The sequence below is a fragment of the Meles meles genome, chromosome 10 (genome assembly GCF_922984935.1).
Source record: "Meles meles chromosome 10, mMelMel3.1 paternal haplotype, whole genome shotgun sequence".
NCBI classification, from domain to species: Eukaryota; Metazoa; Chordata; class Mammalia; order Carnivora; family Mustelidae; genus Meles; species Meles meles.
Genome location: NC_060075.1, coordinates 94,503,750 through 94,524,673, shown reverse-complemented (window position 1 = coordinate 94,524,673; position 20,924 = coordinate 94,503,750). Strand labels below are relative to the sequence as shown.

The 20,924-nt window shown below is 46.7% G+C and overlaps 1 protein-coding gene and 1 pseudogene across 4 annotated transcripts in view; one reads left to right on the top strand and one right to left on the bottom strand.

Annotated features, from left to right (window-relative positions):
• LOC123952300 (contactin-associated protein-like 3) overlaps positions 1–20,924 on the top strand; it is a 210,634-nt gene that overhangs the window by 68,657 nt on the left and 121,053 nt on the right. The gene's annotated exons all lie outside the window — the stretch shown is intronic.
• On the bottom strand, positions 1,199–6,820 carry LOC123952299 (annotated as a pseudogene).

The window sequence follows — 20,924 nt, the reverse complement described above, 5'->3', positions numbered from 1 at the left end:
CTGGACACGTACCTTCCAGCCGGGGGTGGGACAAGCCCCATCTGAGGATCTCCTGCCCCTCCGAGCTCTCGGGTAACCAAGACCGGGATCCAGGCCAGACCCTTGGCCTCTGAGTCCCCACCAGTCCCCTGGGAGCCATCCTTGGGCCCCACATGTACGTAATGGTCACAGACCACTAGTCCATCCTGGGATCCTCAGTTCTACAAGCTTATGAAATTGTGCAGAAGTTAACTTCTCTGCCTGAAGGCCTTGCTGTCTCTGGGAACCTGGCCATCCATGTAGGAGCTCAGGTGGCTTCTGGACAACCCTCACCTAAACCCTCCACCCCCCACCCTGGACTTGGCAGCTGGAGTGGGGTGGAGACCCTGCAGGGACAGCCCCAGGACCTCTAACTTCTCCCCTCGGGGTCCTTGGGTGGCAGTGGGACATCAAGGGTCTTCAGTCGTCACACCAGGTGTAGGCACACCCTGTCACTTAGCCTCCTTCCTGGCTTCCCACCCTAAGAGCAGGGTCTGCCTGCCCACAGCCACACCCCTCCATCCCCCAGAAGGGGAAAGGGTTGCTGGTGAGCAGGCTTCTTCATGGGGCTGGGTAGGCTGGTGTCTGGGGATCTCTCTGGCACCCCCAACACACCCTCAGTGCTGGGAGCGAGCTCGTCCCTTGCTGCTCCAAGTGTGAGAAGAGGGCTGATGGAGCTAAGACGGGATTCCCTGGGGTGAGAAGGCTCCTGGGGTGACCATCCTCTACTCCCCGCAGGAGACTGTGGTGGGGGCAGGATTTCTCACCTCTGCCCTCAGGGCCAGCCTTGTATCTCCCAACTGTGGGCCCCACTCTGACCTAGGACTCCATCTTTCTGGAGACTGAGCAGGATTTCTGCCTCAGCAGACCCTCCCTACAGCCACACAAGTTCCAGGTGGAGGGAAAGTAGGAGAGGATGGGCAGAGTGAGGTCCTGGTCTGGGTCTTATTCACCTTGTCGTGGAAACTGAAAGAGATGAGGAAGGGGGCAGGGGTGGACCCTGCGGTCACCTGTCCTCCAAGGCCCCATTCATTCTGGAAGCCAAAGCAGTCCCTCGGGGAGAGCGGACCCTGATCCTTCCCACCCCCTGCAGCAGGAAACACACAGAGGCCAGCACCACTTATGAGAAAAAAAAACATATATTTTGGAGAAGCAAAGTAATTGTGGAATGGAGTAGTCATTAGTCCATTGAGGATGCGCTAATGTGAGAAAAAAAAGTTTTTCTCTGCACAGTTTGCGTTTTTTCTTGGAGGAAAGTTGTCCTCCCAGAAAAGGTGTGAGAAGCACACAGTGGCTGGCCAGGTGCGATGTATCTTTGAAGGAGGCAGTGCTTGGGGCAGTGGGGCTGCAGGATGTGGCCTGAAGGGCCCGGCACCAGGGACCCATACTGGCAGGGTCTGCCTGGGCACCCCGGCACCCTGGTGGGACCACCCGATCCACTCGGTTTTGTTGGCATAGCTGCGGCCCCTGGGGGTGCCCTGTGGGCTAGCTGTCTCCCTCATCACTCTCCTCTGCTCTTGGTAGGAGAGGACCCTGTGGTAGCAGACATTGGGGTCTACCGAAGCCTGGAGGTCCTTTTGGCACCAACTGAACTCCGGGGCCCTGAGTCCCTGGTGAGGCACCATTTTCTCCTCTAGAATCTGCCCCACAGTGGTCACGACCACCTCAGCCTCAGCAGAAGCGCTGTCCATGGCCGACCTGCCCATGAATTGTCCCCGGCCCTGGGATGATGAAGCCTTGCCCTTTTGAAGGGAATCTTCCAGTCCCTTGCCTCTAGTGGGAAAGAACCACTGGAGCAAGTGCTTCATCCTTCTCCTGAAGTAGTTTTCCGGAGGTGCCTCCTCCTTCTTCAGCGTGATCTCACAGGCCTTGCTTCCTGAGGCCTCTGCTGACTCCTGGCTCCGGACGGGGCATCTCACCTCACTGATCTGGAGACCTTCAGTTCAGACAACCCTCTGGCAGGCTCTCTTGAGGGGGACCTCCTGAAGCTCTCTCTCCCCTCAGGGGGGACACATGACCTGCTCAGGCTCTTACGTTGGTGCCGCAGTACCAGGGGTCCTAGCTGCCTGTGGGGGCTCTGACCATGGGATCTTTGGCCACGCAGCACCTGGGAAGTAGATGTGTCTTCACTGGACCTGCTCCGGAAGCCAGACAGACATCCTTGAGAAGCCAAGACATTGGCAGCAAGGAGCACATTGGACTGATAGTCTTGAAGGAGACCCTCAATGGCACAGTCTTGAAGGAGGACCCCAGTCTCACAGTCTTGAAGGAGCACAGTGGGGCTGGCGGCCTGAGGCCTGTCCTAAGACTCCATCAACTTCCAGGGCTCAGATCCCCTGCGCCGCGCCTCAAGGCATAGCACTTCAGGCTCTTGGGCGACCAACTTTGTAGGTGGTGGGGGGCTGTCGCTTTTCCCTGAAGACACTGATCTTCTCGGCTCGCCATGGAGGCCTTGGTTGTTGGCCAGCACACGGGATTCTAAGGTGACTCCCCAGGCAGGGGCCTCCTCGACCTCCCCCACATCCCCAGACTCTTCGGCATTCAAATCCTGAGGCTCTAAGTTGAGCTCTAGCACGGTCATGTCCTGTGAGGCCTGACCCCCATTCACCCTCCTTGGCTCCTTTGTGGCTGTTGCTGGACTTGGGCTTGACTCCAAGGGGCTGTTCGTAAGAGTCCTCGAGGCAGTCTCACTGTGCCAGATTCTGCCCACAAAGCTGTATGTGAAGGTCCAAGAAGGTGGCCTGGCCCACTGTCCAGCTGGAGGGCCACCCCCAGGTGAGGTCCCTTCCAGATCCTGCTGGATTTCCTCACACATAGGCTGAGGAGCACCGAGGGGACTCCCCCAGGTGGGATAAGACCCTTTCATCACCTCTCCTTGATAGGGCTGAGGAATATTTCCCACGTACTTGGTCCCTGAGCCAGCCTTGGATACGCAGGTGGCTGAGAGGCGACAGGAGGACCGGGAGAGAAGGAAGCCCTTCTTCAACTTGAAGAGGTTTATAGGCTTGAGAACCTTGAGGGGGAGGCCCCACCAGTGCTTCACCCCAAGCCTTATGATATGTGCTTCTATCATCCCTTGAGCGTACGGATCGAGGATGGAAAAATCATGGGAGGTGGTCATGCAGGGTTCCCAACACTTGGAAAGTGCTGGATTTCCAGGTTTCCCGTGAGGGCTTGGCTTTCTGGGAATGTCTGAGGTGTGGGGCAGCGAGCCTGGAAGGATGAACATCCAATGGCATCTGACCTTCTCTGAACTGCCCTAGCTTCCTGAAATGGGCTCTCAGGTCCTGATTTGGGCGCTTCTTGTCTGCACTGCTTGTGGAGGGCTTCAAGTCTGTGTCTGACTCCTCACGATTTCTTCCTGGAGCCTTCCCTGGGGAGCTCGTTGCTCCCCTGTGTAGATCTTTCCGGATCCTCCCTGCACTGGACCTTGAATCCTTGCCCAGGCTTTTTCCTGGCACGGTCCTTCCTGGGTACCTGGGCCCAGTCTTCTGCATGGCCTGGCAGCTTCCATCCATAGACTCAGACTCAGACGTGGGGCTGTGCCAGCTGCGTGCCTGGGGCACATTCTGGAACTCTTGGTGAGGCTGTATCTTCAGGGATAGCTGGATCCTGCGGGGCAGGCCCCTTTCTTGCTTCATGAGCCTCTTCCAAAGGGGCCACTCCAGCTGCTCCCAGAGTTCAGAGTCGATCAAGTCCCCAGGAAGGACAGAGATTGACCCATGGCCCTCAAGGGCCTGGCCACCCTGTGGAAGGTTGGGAGGACCTTGGCTAAAGACTTTCTGAGATCTTTTCACCACAGCGGGTACCTTGCCGCTTTCTAGTTGCTTCTTCAGAAAGTGACATTCTAGGTTTTGAATGGCAGTTGACATGTAAGATGGTGTCTTCTGGGCTACAGGACAAGAAACTTCACAGGTCCCCATCTCAGGGGGCAGAGAAGGTGGTCCAACTGGGACACAGGGTGCAAGGCCTCCCTGGGTCTGGGGCTGAGCTACAGGTGGGAGTTGGGCCTGGTCCAGAGGGAGGGATAGGGGCTGGTCCAGAGGGAGGGGCTGGGTCAGAGGGAGGGTAGGCGCTGAGCCAAAGGGAAGAGCAGGAGCTGGGGCTGGTCCAGAGGGAGGGGCTGGGGCTGAGCCAGAGGAAGGAGCAGGGACTGGGACAAGCTCAGGGTCAAGGGTTGGGGCGGGACCAAAGGGTACTGTATGTCCTGGGTCAGGGAGGGGCATGGAGCCATGCTGTCCTGAATCTGGAGTGGCAAGGCATGAGAGAGCTCATTGAATATGATGGATGGGAGCTCCAGTGGGGGATCGGTCACCCTGACAGTGGCCACCAGGGACTCGCTGTGCAGAAAGGGGAGACCCCAGAAGAGCTGGCTGCATTTCTGCTTCAAATTGTCCCCTGGAATCTTGGGATGTGGGGGCATCTCAGGATCGAGCAGCTGTTTCGCTTTGCCCCTCATGCTCCAGAAGGACGGGCAGCCCATGGTGTCCTGCCCATCACCTGGAGACTTGAACATTCTCCTGAAAGATGTCAGCTGCTACTTTGACCTTTCCTTCTTTTCCTTCTCCTTCCAAAACTTCAGTTCTGTTCTCTTGGCAATTAGTATGTCCAGGAGCTTCTGGATGTCCGGGTTACTGAGAGGGGAATCTTACTCTCTCCCTGTCTGTGTGTGAGGTCTCCCCAGCCTCTGGTGGGCCATGGGACAGAGGCGCTTGATGGGACTTCAAGCGTGTTGAGGTGGACAGGTTCCAGGCATTGGCAGCCGCCTGCCACCAGGACAGGGCCGAAATGGGGCCGCATGAGCAGCCCAGGCCCGGGATGGCTGGGACAGGAGAAGCTGACCTGTCAGCTGACCTAGGCGTGTGTGGCGCCAAGCTCTGTGGGATGGGGCAAGACGAGAGTGCCCTTGAGTCACATTGAGGGAGTGCCAAGGAGAGTCCGGCCGCTCTGGGGTCTAGGAGGCTGTCAGAGGCCGCGGGGAGGCCTCCAAAGGAGGGAGACCTGGCGGGGAAGGGTGAAGAGCAAGTGGCTGGTGTTAAAATCCATCCAGGTGGAGGAAAGGCTCTGCTGGCCAGGAAGTACTCAGAGAGAAGTGTGCATTGACAGAAATTGAGGTCATTGGTCCTGCTGGCAGGGTGGAGGCCAGAGGCTGAGGGGGCCCTGTCAGCGGAGCGTGGGCAGGTGAGGGGGCCATGGTGGGAGCAGCATCTTCCACAGGCTCCCTGCATGGCTGACCAGCTCTAGCTGGCGCACCTCGGCACACCTGCCCAGGGGCTGCTTGACGTAAGAACTGGTGAAAGTCATCCTGGTCAGAGAGCCCCGCCAGGTGTCTGTGGGAGACAGGAGGTGTGAGCTGCTGCTGCAGCAGCCTGGGCCAGGAGAGGTCCCCACGGCTCTCCACGCCCCACACCCACATCACAATGCCCCCGCTGTCCCTCAGCCTTGGGCTTTGGTCACAATCTGTCCCCACGGCTCCTCCCAGTACCCTGAACAGCCCCAGAGGTCGTTTCCCACAGTGCGGAGGTCACACCATAGACTCCAGGAGGCCCACCCAAGGGAGAAAGGGGCAGATTCTTTACCTTTGCAGAAGGGAGAACAGGTCCTGAACCTCTTCCAGATCATGTAGGCAATCTCTGAAAACTGGAAACAGGAGACCGTGTCAAGCAGAAAGCAGGGCCCAGGGGTCTTACGGGAGGCTGGACACAACATCCCTTTAGGGGAGACGTTTGGGGGATTGGACTCAGGAGCCCCAAACAGCACTGTCCAAGGCCACGTGCCTGCACGGTGATTACAGGGTTCATGATGGGGATTGCTTTGTCTTTTCCAAAGTGCTTCCTCGTTCATGACCTTGCTGGGGGAGGAAGGACCTCATGGCCTCACAGAGGAATCTGAGCAGAGTTGAACAGCTTGTCCACAGTGGGAGCGGGAGGTCCAGCCCCCAGTCTAAGCCTTGGGACCCCTGCTGGGGATACCCGTTTCCAGCCCCTCAGAGCTTTGTTCTGGCGCAGAATCTGGGAAGCCTCCGGGTTCTGCTCTCCCTCCCCGCATCCGTAAAGGGCTCTGTTTTCCTGAGAGATGGGCTCAGGCCTTGGTGTCCTGGAGACAGTGGGGCTGGGCCCTCAGAGCTGGGGGGGAGGGAAACAGTATAACTGGGGCACGCAGGGGTGAGTGGCGTACACTCACCTTTCAGAGTCTGGTTTTTCTTCCTTCTGTTGCTCCTTCTCTGTGGCTCCTCTTGGTACTGAGATAAGAGAACACAGACAGGCTGGGTCCCCTGCCCCAGCAGCAGGTGACCCAGTGCTCAGGGGCCTGACCTCCCCTAGAGAGGCAACTCTTAACCTCCAGTCCTTGGCCACCAGTCACTGTGTTTGGGACGCTGTCCTGGACCCCCTCCACCACACCTGGACTCTGGCCCAAGATTTTCGGGGAGAAATCCTCATGTCCCTCTAACCCTTGCCTGGTCTGGCTTGTGCTGGATGGACGGTGGTCTACTCTCTCCTGAGAATTCTATTCATTCCCATCTCAAGAGTCTCTCCAGTGACTCAGAAAAGTGGAAAACATAATAGAAAAGAAGATACAATCACACTCTGCTGGGTCTGGGCTGAGGGTTCCTTACCTTCCTGCTCTTCCTGTGTTTCTTCCGTGGTGGTGAGGATGGATCTGGCTGGAAATAGGAAAGTAAGAGGAAGAAGAGCCCCAGTCCCCATATGAAGGCAAGGATGGCATTAACTGCCCAGTTAGTGGGACTGGAGCTCAGCCAACCACCAGTAAAGAATTCCTGAGGGAAGAGATAATTCTCCATCTCTTTCCTCTGAAAAGCATTAGTCGCACTGTTGCCCTCAGGCAACTGAGAGCCCTGAGAGTTAGTGACTGATCGCACTGCTGCCCTCAGACAACTGAGCCCTGGGTGTGTGCGTGCAGACACAAGCCCCATGCCCACATCACAGAGCTGTGGTCTGGTCACAAAGGGCCCTTGAGGGCAGGTAAGGGACACAAGTAGCCAGACCACATCCTCTCTCCACCTTCAGCCCTGTAGCTCCATCATCCCACCACCCTCCCAGGCTTGACAGTCCTAACCGCTCACCCTGCCAGAGACAGACATTTGTCAAATTGCCTTTCATCCTGCGTGGAGCTCAGAGAACACCTGTTTCCCTTGGGATCTCTGGTTGTGCTCCATCAGTTTCACAGCTTTTAAAAATCTGGAGCTGTCCTTGGAACTTTGTTTAATTCCCAGGAACTTTTGCCCTCTGTCTGCAGCTCCAATCTCCCCACATAATATGTTGTTGCCTTCCATCACCCTAGTACAAATGAAACTCAAATTTATTTTGTGCTTCTTTCGCCATGTGCATTTTAAAAATATCTTAAGATGTTTTATTTCAATGAATCTTCACTAACTTCAGCTAGAGGGACTTAGAAAATTAATGATTATTCCAAATTTATAAACTTAAGTAAGCACAAAACAAAGTGAAATAGTTAAACCTCCCAGGTATGTTTCTCAGCCATTTCTAGTGTTTTTCCCTCTGAGATGAGCAGAGAGTAAACTGCTGAAACACTTTCACAACATTCTGTATAGGTACACATGCACATGCTCACGCACATTCCTTAACAAATTCAGCATTTTCAAACCTTGGAATCAAGTTTTCGGGTTTTTTTTTTTTTGTTGTTGTTGTTGTTTGTTTGTTTTTGTTTTTTGCTTTTTTTCGGTTCAAAGATTTCCTTTAGTAATTCTTGTAAGTTTCTGTATCTGCGAATAACTTTATTTTGCTTCCATTTGTGAAAGAGAGATTTGCTAGGTATGGAATTCTGGGTTGACAATTTTTTGGAAAGATTTATTTATTTATTTGAAAGAAAGAGAGTGTGAGTGTGTGCATGAGCAGGGGGAGGAGCAGAGGGAGCACTAAGGAGACCCCCCACTGAGCAGGCCCCTGACATGGGGCTTGATCCCAGGACCCTAAGATCCTGACCTGAACTGAAATAAGAGTCAGATGCCCAACAGAATGAGCCACCCAGGCACCTGGATAAGTTTTTCTCTTTCAGCTTATTGACTAGTTTCATTTCAGGGCCTTTTCCCCACTGGTTCTGATTGGAATTCAGTGGTTAATCTAATGCGGTCCTCTGTATATGAAGGGACATTTTTGTCTAGCAATTTCAAAATTTCTCCTTTGTTTTTCCATGGTGTGACTGTGATGTACCTAAGAGCAGATCTGCTTGTTTTTATTTTATTGTAGGTAAATATTGACTCTATAATTAAGAGTTTCCATCAAATTTGATAAGATTTCAGCCATTATTTCTACAAATATTCTGTCTCCCTCCCCATTTCTCCTTTCTTTCTGAGAACACTCCTTTAAATAGGTAAGAACTTCCAAATGAGTCCACATTTCTCCCAGGCTTGCAGCGAACTCCTACCAAGAGCCCAAGTTTCTCAACATTCATGTCAATGTCTAGAAAGTAGCTTCAGTTCTGAGAATGTCTTGGGTATGGAGTGTTTTCCTGACATCATGGAAAGCAGCCTGTGTGATGATGTCATGCCTGCGCCCATGGGTGGGGCTGTGAGTTAGAGCCATCGCTTTGGAAAATGCTTCATCATGACCTGGTCCAGGCTGAAGAGAGCTGGCCTTTTGAAACAGTGATTCTGCTGCTAGAGCTAGAGAAAACCTGCCATTTTGTAGTAATAAAAAATGGGGACCAACCCAGTCCCGTCGAGTGGAAGGTATGTGCTTTGCAGTATCATGCTCAAGTTGCAATGAGCTACAGCGAAACATTGTAAGCATGTAGACATGCTACCGAGGAAGAGATAAAAGCAACTTGCAGAAAAATTGTGCAGGATGGTTGCATTTGTTGTAGCTTCAAAACTACACAAAATCAAATACGATTGAGCAATGCATTTACTTTGGTAAAAATATAAAGAAAACACAGAGAATAGGGAACAGGACTGATGGACAGGGAGAGGGATGTACAGATGACTCCAAAGATGTTGATTATACCACATTTCTTAGAAAGGTTAAGATGTGTACGGGTTTCTTTTCCTTATTCCTTACATCTTCTATATAATTTATAAATGTCAGCTTGTAACTTTTAAACACTAAAGTACACGATAATGTAAACAACCCTTTGGAAATAAAATTAGACATAGCAAAAATAAAATGGCCAACAGGAAGGGAGGCGAATCTTCTTTTTTGGTTTTGTTTTGAAAAATTTTTTAAAAATTTTTTATTTTTTATTTTTTTATAAACATATAATGTATTTTTTATAATTTTATTTTTTTATTTGTTTATTTACAGCATAACAGTGTCCATTGTTTTGGCATCACACCCAGTGCTCCATGCAATACGTGCCCTCCCTATTACCCACCACCTGGTTCCTCAACCTCCCACCCACCCACCCCCCCCGCCCCTTCAAAACCCTCTGGTTGTTTTTCAGAGTCCGTAGTCTCTCATGGTTCATCTCCCATTCCAGGTTCCCTCAACTCCCTCTCCTCTCCATCTCCCCATGTCCTCCATCTTATTTGTTATGCTCCACAAATAAGTGAGACCATATGATACTTGACTCTCTCTGCTTGACTTATTTTGCTCAGCATAATCTCTTCCAGTCCTGTCCATGTTGCTACAAAAGTTGGGTATTTATCCTTTCTGATGGAGGCATAATACTCCATTATGTATATGTACCACATCTTCCTTATCCATTCATCTGTTGAGGGGCATCTTAGTTCTTTCCACAGTTTGGCGACCGTAGCGATTGCTGCAATAAACACTGGGGTACAGATGGCCCTTCTTTTCACTACATCTGTATCTTTGGGTTAAATACCCAGCAGTGCAATTGCAGGGTCATAGGGAAGCTCTATTCTTAATTTCTTCAGGAATCTCCACACTGTTCTCCAAAGTGGCTGCACTAACTTGCATTCCCACCAACAGTGTAAGAGGGTTCCCCTTTCTCCAAATCCTCTCCAACACACGTTTTTTTCCTGTCTTGCTAATTTTGGCCATTCTAATTGGTGTCAGGTGGTATCTCAATGTTGTTTTAATTTGAATCTCCCTGATGGCTAGTGATGATGAACATTTTTTCATGTGTCTGATAGCCATTTGTATGTCTTCATTGGAAATGTGTCTGTTCATATCATACCTGCCCATTTTTTGATATGATTATCTGTTTTGTGTGTGTTGAGTTTGAGAACTTCTTTATAGATCCTGGATATCAACCTTTGTCTGTACTGTCATTTGCAAATGTCTTCTCCCATTCCGTGGGTTGCCTTTTTGTTTTGTTGACTGTTTCCTTTGCTGTGCAGAAGCTTTTGATCTTGAGGAAGTCCCAAAAGTTTATTTTCGCTTTTGTTTCCTTGGCCTTTGGAGACAGATCTTGAAAGAAGTTGCTGTGGCTGATATCGAAGAGGTTACTGTCTATGTTGTCCTCTAGGATTCTGATAGATTCCTGTCTCACGTTGAGGTCTTTTATCCATTTTGAGTTTATCTTTTTTTTTTTTTTGATGATTGAATTTATTTATTTATTTATTTATTTTTCCCATTTTATTTATTTTTTCAGCATAACAGTATTCATTCTTTTTGCACAACACCCAGTGCTCCATGCAAAACGTGCCCTCCCCATTACCCACCACCTGTTCCCCCAACCTCCCACCCCTGACCCTTCAAAACCCTCAGGTTGTTTTTCAGAGTCCATAGTCTCTTATGGTTTGCCTCCCCTTCCAAAATTTTTTTTTTTTAATAAACATATAATGTATTTTTATCCCCAGGGGTACAGGTCTGTGAATCGCCAGGTTTACACACTTCACAGCACTCACGATAGCACATACCCTCCCCAATGTCCATAGCCCCCTCCCCCTCTCCCAATCCCACCTCCCCCCAGCAACCCCCAGTTTGTTTTGTGAGATTAAGAGTCATTTATGGTTTGTCTCCCTCCCAATCCCATCTTGTTTCATTTATTCTTCTCCTATCCCCCTACCCCCCCATGTTGCTTCTCCATGTCCTCATATCAGGGAGATCATATAATAGTTGTCTTTCTCCGATTGACTTATTTCACTAAGCATGATACGCTCTAGTTCCATCCACGTCATCGCAAATGGCATGATTTCATTTCTTTTGATGGCTGCATAGTATTCCATTGTGTATATATACCACATCTTCTTTATCCATTCATCTGTTGATGGACATCTAGGTTCTTTCCATAGTCTGGCTATTGTAGACATTGCTGCTATAAACATTCGGGTACACGTGCCCCTTCGGATCACTATGTTTGTATCTTTAGGGTAAATACCCAGTAGTGCAATTGCTGGGTCATAGGGTAGTTCTATTTTCAACATTTTGAGGAACCTCCATGCTGTTTTCCAGAGTGGTTGGACCAGCTTGCATTCCCACCAACAGTGGAGGAGGGTTCCCCTTTCTCCACATCCTCTCCAGCATCTGTCATTTCCTGACTTGTTCATTTTAGCCATTCTGACCGGTGTGAGGTGGTATCTCATTGTGGTTTTGATTTGTATTTCCCTGATGCCGAGTGACGTGGAGCACTTTTTCATGTGTCTGTTGGCCATCTGGATGTCTTCTTTGCAGAAATGTCTGTTCATGTCCTCTGCCCATTTCTTGATTGGATTATTTGTTCTTTGGGTGTTGCGTTTGCTAAGCTCTTTATAAGATTTTGGATACTAGCCCTTTTTCTGATATGTTGTTTGCAAATATCTTCTCTAATTCTGTCAGTTGTCTTTTGGTTTTGTTGACTATTTCCTTTGCTGTGCAAAAACTTTTGATCTTGATGAAATGCCAATAGTTCATTTTTGCCCTTGCTTCCCTTGCCTTTGGCGATGTTCCTAGGATGAATTTGTTGTGGCTGATGTCAAAGAAGTTGCTGCCTGTGTTCTCCTCAAGGATTTTGATGGATTCCTTTCTCACATTGAAGTCCTTCATCCATTTTGAGTCTATTTTCATGTGTGGTGTAAGGAAATGGTCCAATTTCATTTTTCTGCATGTGGCTGTCCAGTTTTCCCAACACCATTTGTTGAAGAGGCTGTCTTTTTTCCATTGGACATTCTCTGCTTTGTCAAAGATTAGTTGGCCATAGAGTTGAGGGTCGATTTCTGGATTCTCTATTCTGTGCATTGATCGATGTGTCTGTTTTTGTGCCAGTACCATGCTGTCTTGATGATGACAGCTTTGTAATAGAGCTTGAAGTCCGGAATTGTGATGCCACCAACTTTGGCTTTCTTTTGCAATATTCCTTTGGCTATTAGAGGTCTTTTGTGGTTTCATGTAAATTTTAGGATTATTTGTTCCATTTCTTTGGAAAAAATGGATGGTATTTTGATAGGGATTGCATTAAATGTGTAGATTGCTTTAGGTAGCATAGACATTTTCACAATATTTGTTCTTCCAATCCATGAGCATGGAACATTTTTCCATTTCTGTGTGTCTTCCTCAATTTTTCATGAGTACTTTATAATTTTCTGAGTATAGATTCTTAGCTTCTTTGGTTAGGTTTATTCCTAGGTATCTTATAGTTTTGGGTGCGATTGTAAATGGGATTGACTCCTTAATTTCTCTTTCTTCTGTCTTGTTGTTGGTGTAGAGAAATGCAACTGATTTCTGTGCATTGATTTTATATCCTGACGCTTGACTGAATTCCTGTACAAGTTCTAGCAGTTTTGGAGTGGAGTCTTTGGGTTTTCCACATATAGTATCATAGCATCTGCGAAGAGTGATAGTTTGAATTCTTCTTCACTGATTTGGATGCCTTTTATTTCTTTTTAACGTTTTTTGACTAGTTTATGCCTTTTATTTCTTTTTGTTGTCTGATTGCTGAGGCTAGGATTTCTAGTACTATGTTCAATAGCAGTGGTGATAATGGACATCCCTGCCATGTCCCTGACCTTAGCTGAAAAGCTTTCAGTTTTTCTCCATTGAGAATGATATTTGTGGTTGGTTTTTCATAGATGGCTTTGGTAATATTGAGGTATGTGCCCTCTATCCCTACACTTTGAAGAGTTTTGATCAGGAAGGGATGCTGTACTTTGTCAAATGATTTTTCGGCATCTATTGAGAGAATCCTATGGTTTTTGTTCTTTCTTTTATTAATGTGTTGTATCGCTTTGATTGATTTGTGGATTTTGAACCAACCATGCAGCCCTGGAATAAATCCCACTTGGTCGTGGTGATTAATCCTTTTAATGTACTGTTGAATCCTATTGGCAAGTAGTTTGGTGAGAATTCTTTCATCTGTATTCATCGAGGATATTGGTCTGTAATTCTCTTTTTTGATGAGATCCTTGTCTGGTTTTGGGATCAGGGTGATCCTGGCCTCATAAAATGAGTTTGGAAGTTTTCCTTCCATTACTACTTTTTCGACAGTTTCAGGAGAATAGGAATTAGTTCTTCTTTAAATGTTTGGTAGAATTCCCCTGGGAAGCCGTCTGGCCCTGGGCTCTTGTTTGTTTGGAGAATTTTGACGACTGTTTCAATCTCTTTACTAGTTATGGGTCTGTTCAGGTTTTCTATTTCTTCCCGGTTCAGTTTTGGTAGTTTATATGTCTCTAGGAATGCATCCTTTTCTTCCAGATTGTCAAATTTGTTGGTGTAGAGTTGCTCATAGTATGTTCTTATATTTGTCTGTATTTCTTTGTTGTTGGTTGGGATCTCTCCTCTTTCATGCATGATTTTATTTATTGGGGTCCTTTCTCTTTTCTTTTTGATAAGTCTCGCCAGGGGTTTATCAATCTTTTTAATTCTTTCAAAGAACCAGCTCCTAGTTTTGTTGATTTGTTCTATTGTTTTTTTGGTTTCTATTTCATTGATTTCTGCTCTGATCTTTAAGATTTCTCTTCTCCTGCTGGGTTTAGGGGTTCTTTCTTGTTCTTTCTCCAGCTCCTTTAGGTGTAGGGTTAGGTTGTGTACCTGAGACTTTTCTTGTTTCTTGAGAAATGCTTGTACCACTATATATTTTCCTCTCAGGACTGCCTTTGCTGTGTCCCACCGATTTTGAACGACTGTTTTCATTATCATTTGTTTCCATGAATTTTTTCAATTCTACTTTAATTTCCTGGTTGACCCATTCATTCTTTAGAAGGATGTCCTTTAGCCTCCATGTATTTGGGTTCTTTCCAAATTTCCTCTGGTGATTGGGTTCTAGCTTCAGAGCATTGTGGTCTGAAAACATGCAGGGAACGATCCCAATCTTTTGATACTGGTTGAGTCCTGATTTGTGACCCAGGATGTGATCTATTCTGGAGAAGGTTCCATGTGCACTAGAGAAGAATGTGTATTCTGTTGCTTTGGAATGAAATGTTCTGAATATATCTGTGATGTCCATCTGGTCCAGTGTGTCATTTAAGGCCTTTATTTTCTTGTTGATCTTTTGCTTGGATGATCTGTCCATTTCAGTGAGGGGAGGGTTAAAGTCCCCTACTATTATTGTATTATTGTTGATGTGTTTCTTTGATTTTGTTATTCATTGGTTTGTATAGTTGGCTGCTCCCATGTTAGGGGCATAGATATTTAGAATTGTTAGATCTTCTTGTTGGACAGACCCTTTGATTTTGATATAGTGTCCTTCCTCATCTCTTATTATTGTCTTTGGCTTAAAATCTAATTGATCTGATATAAGGATGGCCATCCCAGCTTTCTTCTGATGCCCATTAGCATGGAAAATTGTTTTCCACCCCCTCACTTTAAATCTGGAGGTGTCTTCACTTCTAAAATGAGTTTCTTGTAGGCAACATATAGATGGGTTCTGTTTTTTTATCCATTCTGATACCCTATGTCTTTTTATTGGGGCATTTAGCCCATTAACATTCAGGGTAACTATTGAGAGTTATGAATTTAGTGCCATTGTATTTCTGTAAGGTGACTGTTACTGTATATTTTCTCTGTTCCTTTCTGATCTACTTCTTTTAGGTTCTCTCTTTGCTTAGAGGACCCCTTTCAATATTTCCTGTAGAGCTGGTTTGTTGTTTGCAAATTCTTTCAGTTTTTGTTTGTCCTGGAAGATTTTTATCTCTCCTATTTTCAATGATAGCCTAGCTGGATAGAGTATTCTTGGCTGCATGTTTTTCTCATTTAGTGCTCTAAATATATCATGCCAGCACTTTCTAGTCTGCCAGATCTCTGTGGATAAGTCTGCTGCCAATCTAATATTTAATTTTTTTATTTGTTTATTTACAGCATAACAGTGTTCATTGTTTTGGCATCACACCCAGTGCTCCATGCAGTACATGCCCTCCCTGTTACCCACCACCTGGTTCCTCAACCTCCCACCCACCCACCCCCCCCGCCCCTTCAAAACCCTCTGGTTGTTTTTCAGAGTCCATAGTCTCTCATGGTTCATCTCCCCTTCCAGTTTCCCTAAACTCCCTCTCCTCTCCATCTCCCCATGCCAATCTAATATTTTTACCATTGTATGTTAGAGACTTCTTTTCTCAGGCTGCTTTCAAGATTTTCTCTTTGTCACTAAGGCTTGTAAATTTTACTATTAAGTGACGGTGTCTGGACCTATTCTTGTTGATTTTGAGGGGGGGTTCTCTGCACCTCCTGGATTTTGACGCTTGTTCCCTTTGCCATATTAGGGAAATTATCTCCAATAATTCTCTCCAATAGACCTTCTGCTCCCCTCTCTCTTTCTTCTTCTTCTGGAATCCCAATTATTCTAATGTTGTTTCGTCTTATGGTTTCACTTATCTCTCGAATTCTCCCCTCGTGGTCCAGTATCTGTTTGTCCCTCTTTTGCTCAGCTTCTTTATTCTCTGTCATTTGGTCTTCTATATCACTAATCCTTTCTTCTGCCTCATTTATCCTAGCAGTAAGAGACTCCATTTTTGATTGCACCTCATTAATAGCTTTTTAAATTTCAGCTTGGTTAGATTTTAGTTCTTTAATTTCTCCAGAAAGGGCTTTTATATCTCCAGAGAGGGTTTCTCTAATATCTTCCATGCCTTTTTTGAGCCCGGCTAGAACCTTGAGAATCGTCATTCTGAACTCTAGATCTGACATGTGAGCAATGTCTGCGTTGATTAGGTCCCTAGCCTTTGGTACTGCCTCTCGTTCTTTTTTCTGTGGTGAATTTTTCCACCTTGTCATTTTGTCCAGATAAGAGTATATGAAGGAGCAAATAAAATACTAAAAGGGTGGCAAAGACCCCAGGAAAATGGCTTTAACCAAATCAGAAGAGACCCCAAATCATGGGAGTGTGGGGAGAAAGGGGATAAAAAGAGGGTCAGAAAATAAGGAAAACAATTAAAGAAAAAATATAAAAAAGAAAAAAGTTATATATTAGATAAACTAGTTAAAAAACTTTAGAAAAGGGTAAAAGTTAAAAAAATAGCAGCAGAAGAAATAAAATTGAAAAAAAAATTAAATTAACCACAAGACTAAAGAATCATGGGAGAAAGTCATGAGTTCCGTGCTTTGCTTTCTCCTCCTCTGGAATTCTGCTGCTTTCCTTGGTACTGAATCTGCTCTCCTTTGTAGGTGAACTTGGTCCTCCCTGGATTTCTTGTTGATATTCTGGGGGAGGGGACTGTTGTAGTGATTCTTAAGTGTTTTTGCCCATGGTGGAATTGCACCACACTTATCAGGGGCTGGGCTAATTAATCTGTTCGGTTTCCCTTTCGGGAGCTTTTGTTCCCTGAAAGCTTTCTGTAGAGTTCTGGAGGATGGGAATGAAAATGGCGGCATCCCAGTCCCCGGCCCAGAGGAGCTGAGAGCTCGGGGCCCCACTCCTCAGTGTGCCCTCAGAGCATAGTGCCCCATCACTCCCGTCTCCCTGGCCTCCGGCTGAGCTCACCCAGCCTGCGACCGGTTCAAGGTAACCCTGAGGTGAGAGCTCACTCCTCGGCTCTGTCTCTGTAGCCGACTTCCCATTCTAATACCTGCAAGCTCTGTGACACTCAGACACCCCCAATCCTTCTGTGACCCTGTGGGACCTGGGGCCACACTGACGCCGTGTGGACTTCACCCTGGTTTAGCCTCTGGAGCAAAATCCCTCAGTGAAGCAGACTTTTAAATGTCCTGATTTAAGGCTCCATTGCTCCGCCGCTTGCCGGGAGCCGGCCCCTCCCCGCGCAGTCTATCTTCCTGTCGCTTTGGATTCACTTCTCCGCCAGTCCTACCTTTCAGAAAGTGGTCGATTTTCTGTTTCTAGAATTGCTGGTCTTCTTCTCTTCTATCTCCCATTGGATTTGTAGGTGTTTGTAGTGTTTAGATAAGCTATTGAGCTGATCTCCTGCTACCTGATGTAGTCTCAGCCTGCTACTCTCCGCCATCTTGACTTTCCTAGGGAGGAGAATCTTACTGATTGTAAGATGCTTTGTGCCTTGCAGGGGTCTTTGTTGCCAAGACCTTAATGATCCCAGTGTGACTTTCAGTTTTGAAACCTCCCCACTGCCCTGTTTATGACAAGCTGAATCCAACTAAGATCACTTTCTAATGGTTCCCAAACATAAAAGAACAAAATGCAGACCTGTGATTCTTAGTGGATGACACTTACTTCCTCCTGGCTGGAGGTTTCCAGCAGCAAATGAAGGTATTGGGCTGTGGCTGTTAGTGGGCTTCATTCTGACTGTGCCAGACAGCAGGACCTGCATCTGGCTGGCCCACCACCCAGGCTCGTGGAGCAAGGTGACCGTGACTCGACAGAAAACAGATCAAACCAGATCTCACACTTGTGGATGGTTTTTATTAAAGCAAAGAAGAGGTGGTGAAAATGTATTTGAATTTATGCCAGGGACTTTCAGGCTAACAAGCCCTGAGCTTGCCAAGTGACAGAGAAAAAGGAACTTTTCATAAATAAAACATGGGGAAAAGTAAACATTTGAGATATATAGCAGCTTTTGAAGAAATTTAGATGGGGCTTTCATGTTTAGAGCATTTTGCTTGTTTAGTTATAAACACCGATCTACATATTTATGTTTAATAGGTATCTTTTTGTAAGAAAACTGGAAGAGATTATGCTGAGTGAAATAAGTCAAGCAGAGAGAGTCAAGTATCATATGGTTTCACTTACTTATGGAGCATAACAAATAACACGGAGGACATGGGGAGATGGAGAGGAGAAGGGAGTTGAGGGAAATTGGAAGGGGAGATGAACCATGAGAGACTATGGACTCTGAAAAACAACCTGAGGGTTTTGAAGTGGCGGGGGTGGGAGGTTGGGGAACCAGGTGGAGGGTAATAGAGAGGGCACATATTGCATGGAGCACTGGGTGTGGTGCAAAGACAATGAATACTGTTACGCTGAAAAGAAATTAAAAAAAGAAAAAGAAAAGCACAATGTTTCCATGTATGTACCCTGGGCAGACATCTGAAGTGCACTATTAGATTCCTTGTAATGACACTGATGCTCACAGAGATGGATTCCACTCCTGTTTTCCTCTTCCTTGTGCTTCATCTGATACATTATAAAATTTCCAATGATAGAACACAGGGTGTCCCACCCTGCCTTTTCTGTGGTTTTGAGAAATGTTTTACCTAGGAGTGCTCACTCAACAGCCCAGGTTGTAGCACTGAGCACATCTGTGCCTCTGTGTCATCTCTTCAAATCCGGGAAGGTCAGGTGAGGACCTGCCCAAACTCTGGGCCAGAGAGACACAAACCCCAGATTATAGAACATTCCATGAAATACATTAGAACTTTCAAATGGTTCTGCATTTCTGCCAGGCTTTTGGTGAAACCTTCTTAATATTTTTGTTAGTATCTAGAGAAGGAGTTTAGGTTCTAATGTAAATATTTTTGTAAATAAAACCAGTTGAGTGAGTCCTGAAGGATTTTTGTGGTCCTTTTCACTACACAGAGGATGCTTCTGCTGCATATGTTCTCTAGCCTTTTAGCTTGCTAGGATTAGTTAGGCTGCAACCACTTTGCCTCCTACCTGAGTCTTCCATCGATAGAGCGAACTGCACACATTGGGGGATATGATAATGCATTTCTTCAGATTAGCTAAGCTAAAAAATGATGCTGAGGAAGGAGCAGGACCACAGGTGCTCTCATATGTACTGGTGAGGTGTGAGTGGTGGTCATCCACTCCAGAATATTCCAGGAGGAGGTATTGAATTTTAAGAATGGGCTTACGTGCATGTTCTCAGAGCACTGAAAAGTATGGTGCTCAGAACAGGAAACCATCAACATGATGAAGACAACCTACCAAATTATCCCAGGATCAAAGCGGGATATGCACAAAAGATTCAACAATTTGGGTTATTGTGGTCTTTAACTGACAAGGAAGTGACAGTCCCTCCCTAGATATGATGTTGGGAGATTTTTTTTTAAAGATTTTATTTATTCAATTGAGAGAGAGACAGAGTGAGACAGAGACAGAGACACAGAGAGAGACAGAGTACCAACAGGGGGACAGGCAGAGGGGCAGGGAGAAGCAGACTTCCCACTGAGCTGGGATCACAGCTCAGGGCTGTGTCCCCGCACAGGGCTGGGTCCCAGGATCTGAAGATCAGACAGAGGCAGACACTTAATCATCTGAGCCCTGACCCCCCATTAGGAGATTTTTATGAAATGGTACTAATTAGCTTCTTGGATCCTCAGGATTCCAAGCAAGTTCAAGTTCAACCTGAAGGAGGCTTTCCTAGGACATTGGATCGTGCTGAATGTCAAGTTGATAAGACCTGTTCTATTACACCAAGGCAGTTGTAGATTCTGATTCTGCCATTTACAAGAAAACAAATGATGCATGGCTTTTCCTTGACAGTGAGATAGCCAAAGGTATTTGAAGGGGGCAGGAGCAGGAAGTCACCAGGGCTCCTCTCTCTGTGGATATTTACACCCCATTACAGCAAGTTTCCTTTAAAATGCACTTCCATGGACAGACTTGACTCGGACTAACTCCCTGGCCCCACTGACCCCACCTACAGTCACTTGCCTGACTGGCTGGCCATGTTTGTTTCCACCTGTGCTGTTGGTTACATGAAAGTATGTGAATGCTGTGTGGTCACGCTTTGTGGATCACAGTGGTGCTCGTCCTTCTCTGGAGAACACAGAATGCAGAGTATGAGTTTTCCCAGGTCTGGAGTGGAAATGGATAAATTCGTGCTGTGGCTTCATTCCCTCTATCCCTTTTTAAAAATGGCCAGTGTGAGCCAGAAAGGGCCTGAAACCAGTTCCTAATACAGTTTCACTTAAAAAATTATTTTGAGCAGGGGTGCCTGGGTGGCTCAGTGGGTTAAGCTTTTGCCTTTGGCTCAGGTCATGATCTCAGTGTCCTGGGATCGGGCCCCCCATTGGGCTACCTGCTCAGCAGGGAGCCTGCTACCCCCTCTCTCTCTGTGCCTCTGTCTCTGCCTACTTGTGATCTCTGTCTGTCAAATAAATAAATAAAATCTTAAAAAAAATATTTTGAACAAATGTGTGCTTCTCTGAAGCTCCTAGAGGTTCTTGCAACTTTATTCAACAGCAGAAACCCATGGGTCACCCCCAGGTGTCCCACAGATGCTAAGTGCTGACTGTCCCTTCAGGTGGTACATAACATCGGAAATGGAAAATAGTATTTAAATGCTTCAAAGATTATTGCTTTAATAAAAATGTACAATTCACTTAACAATTCTGAGCTCTGGCCCTCTCTCTAATCAGACCCAGAAAGGTAAGCCATAGTTCATGGCTTGGCCCCTGAGCCGTATCCATAAGTAGAGAGCACTCCACAGACACCATCACGGTGACAGCCAAATTGACATCCAGCCCTGTTGCCCAGAAATCCTGAAGCACCAGACATTGCCTTAGCAATGCATTCTCTGATGCTGGGTTCATTGCTCCCAACTGTTTTCATGTTCATGCTCTATGTAAAGGCATTCATTCCATACCTGTGCCATAAATATTCAGAAGAAACCCAATGAGTGGGTAAGAGAAGATGTCCTTGGAAGTACTTTCCAAGGGAACGTTTTTTAAAGGCGACAGACTTTTCCCCCCCGGAGATTG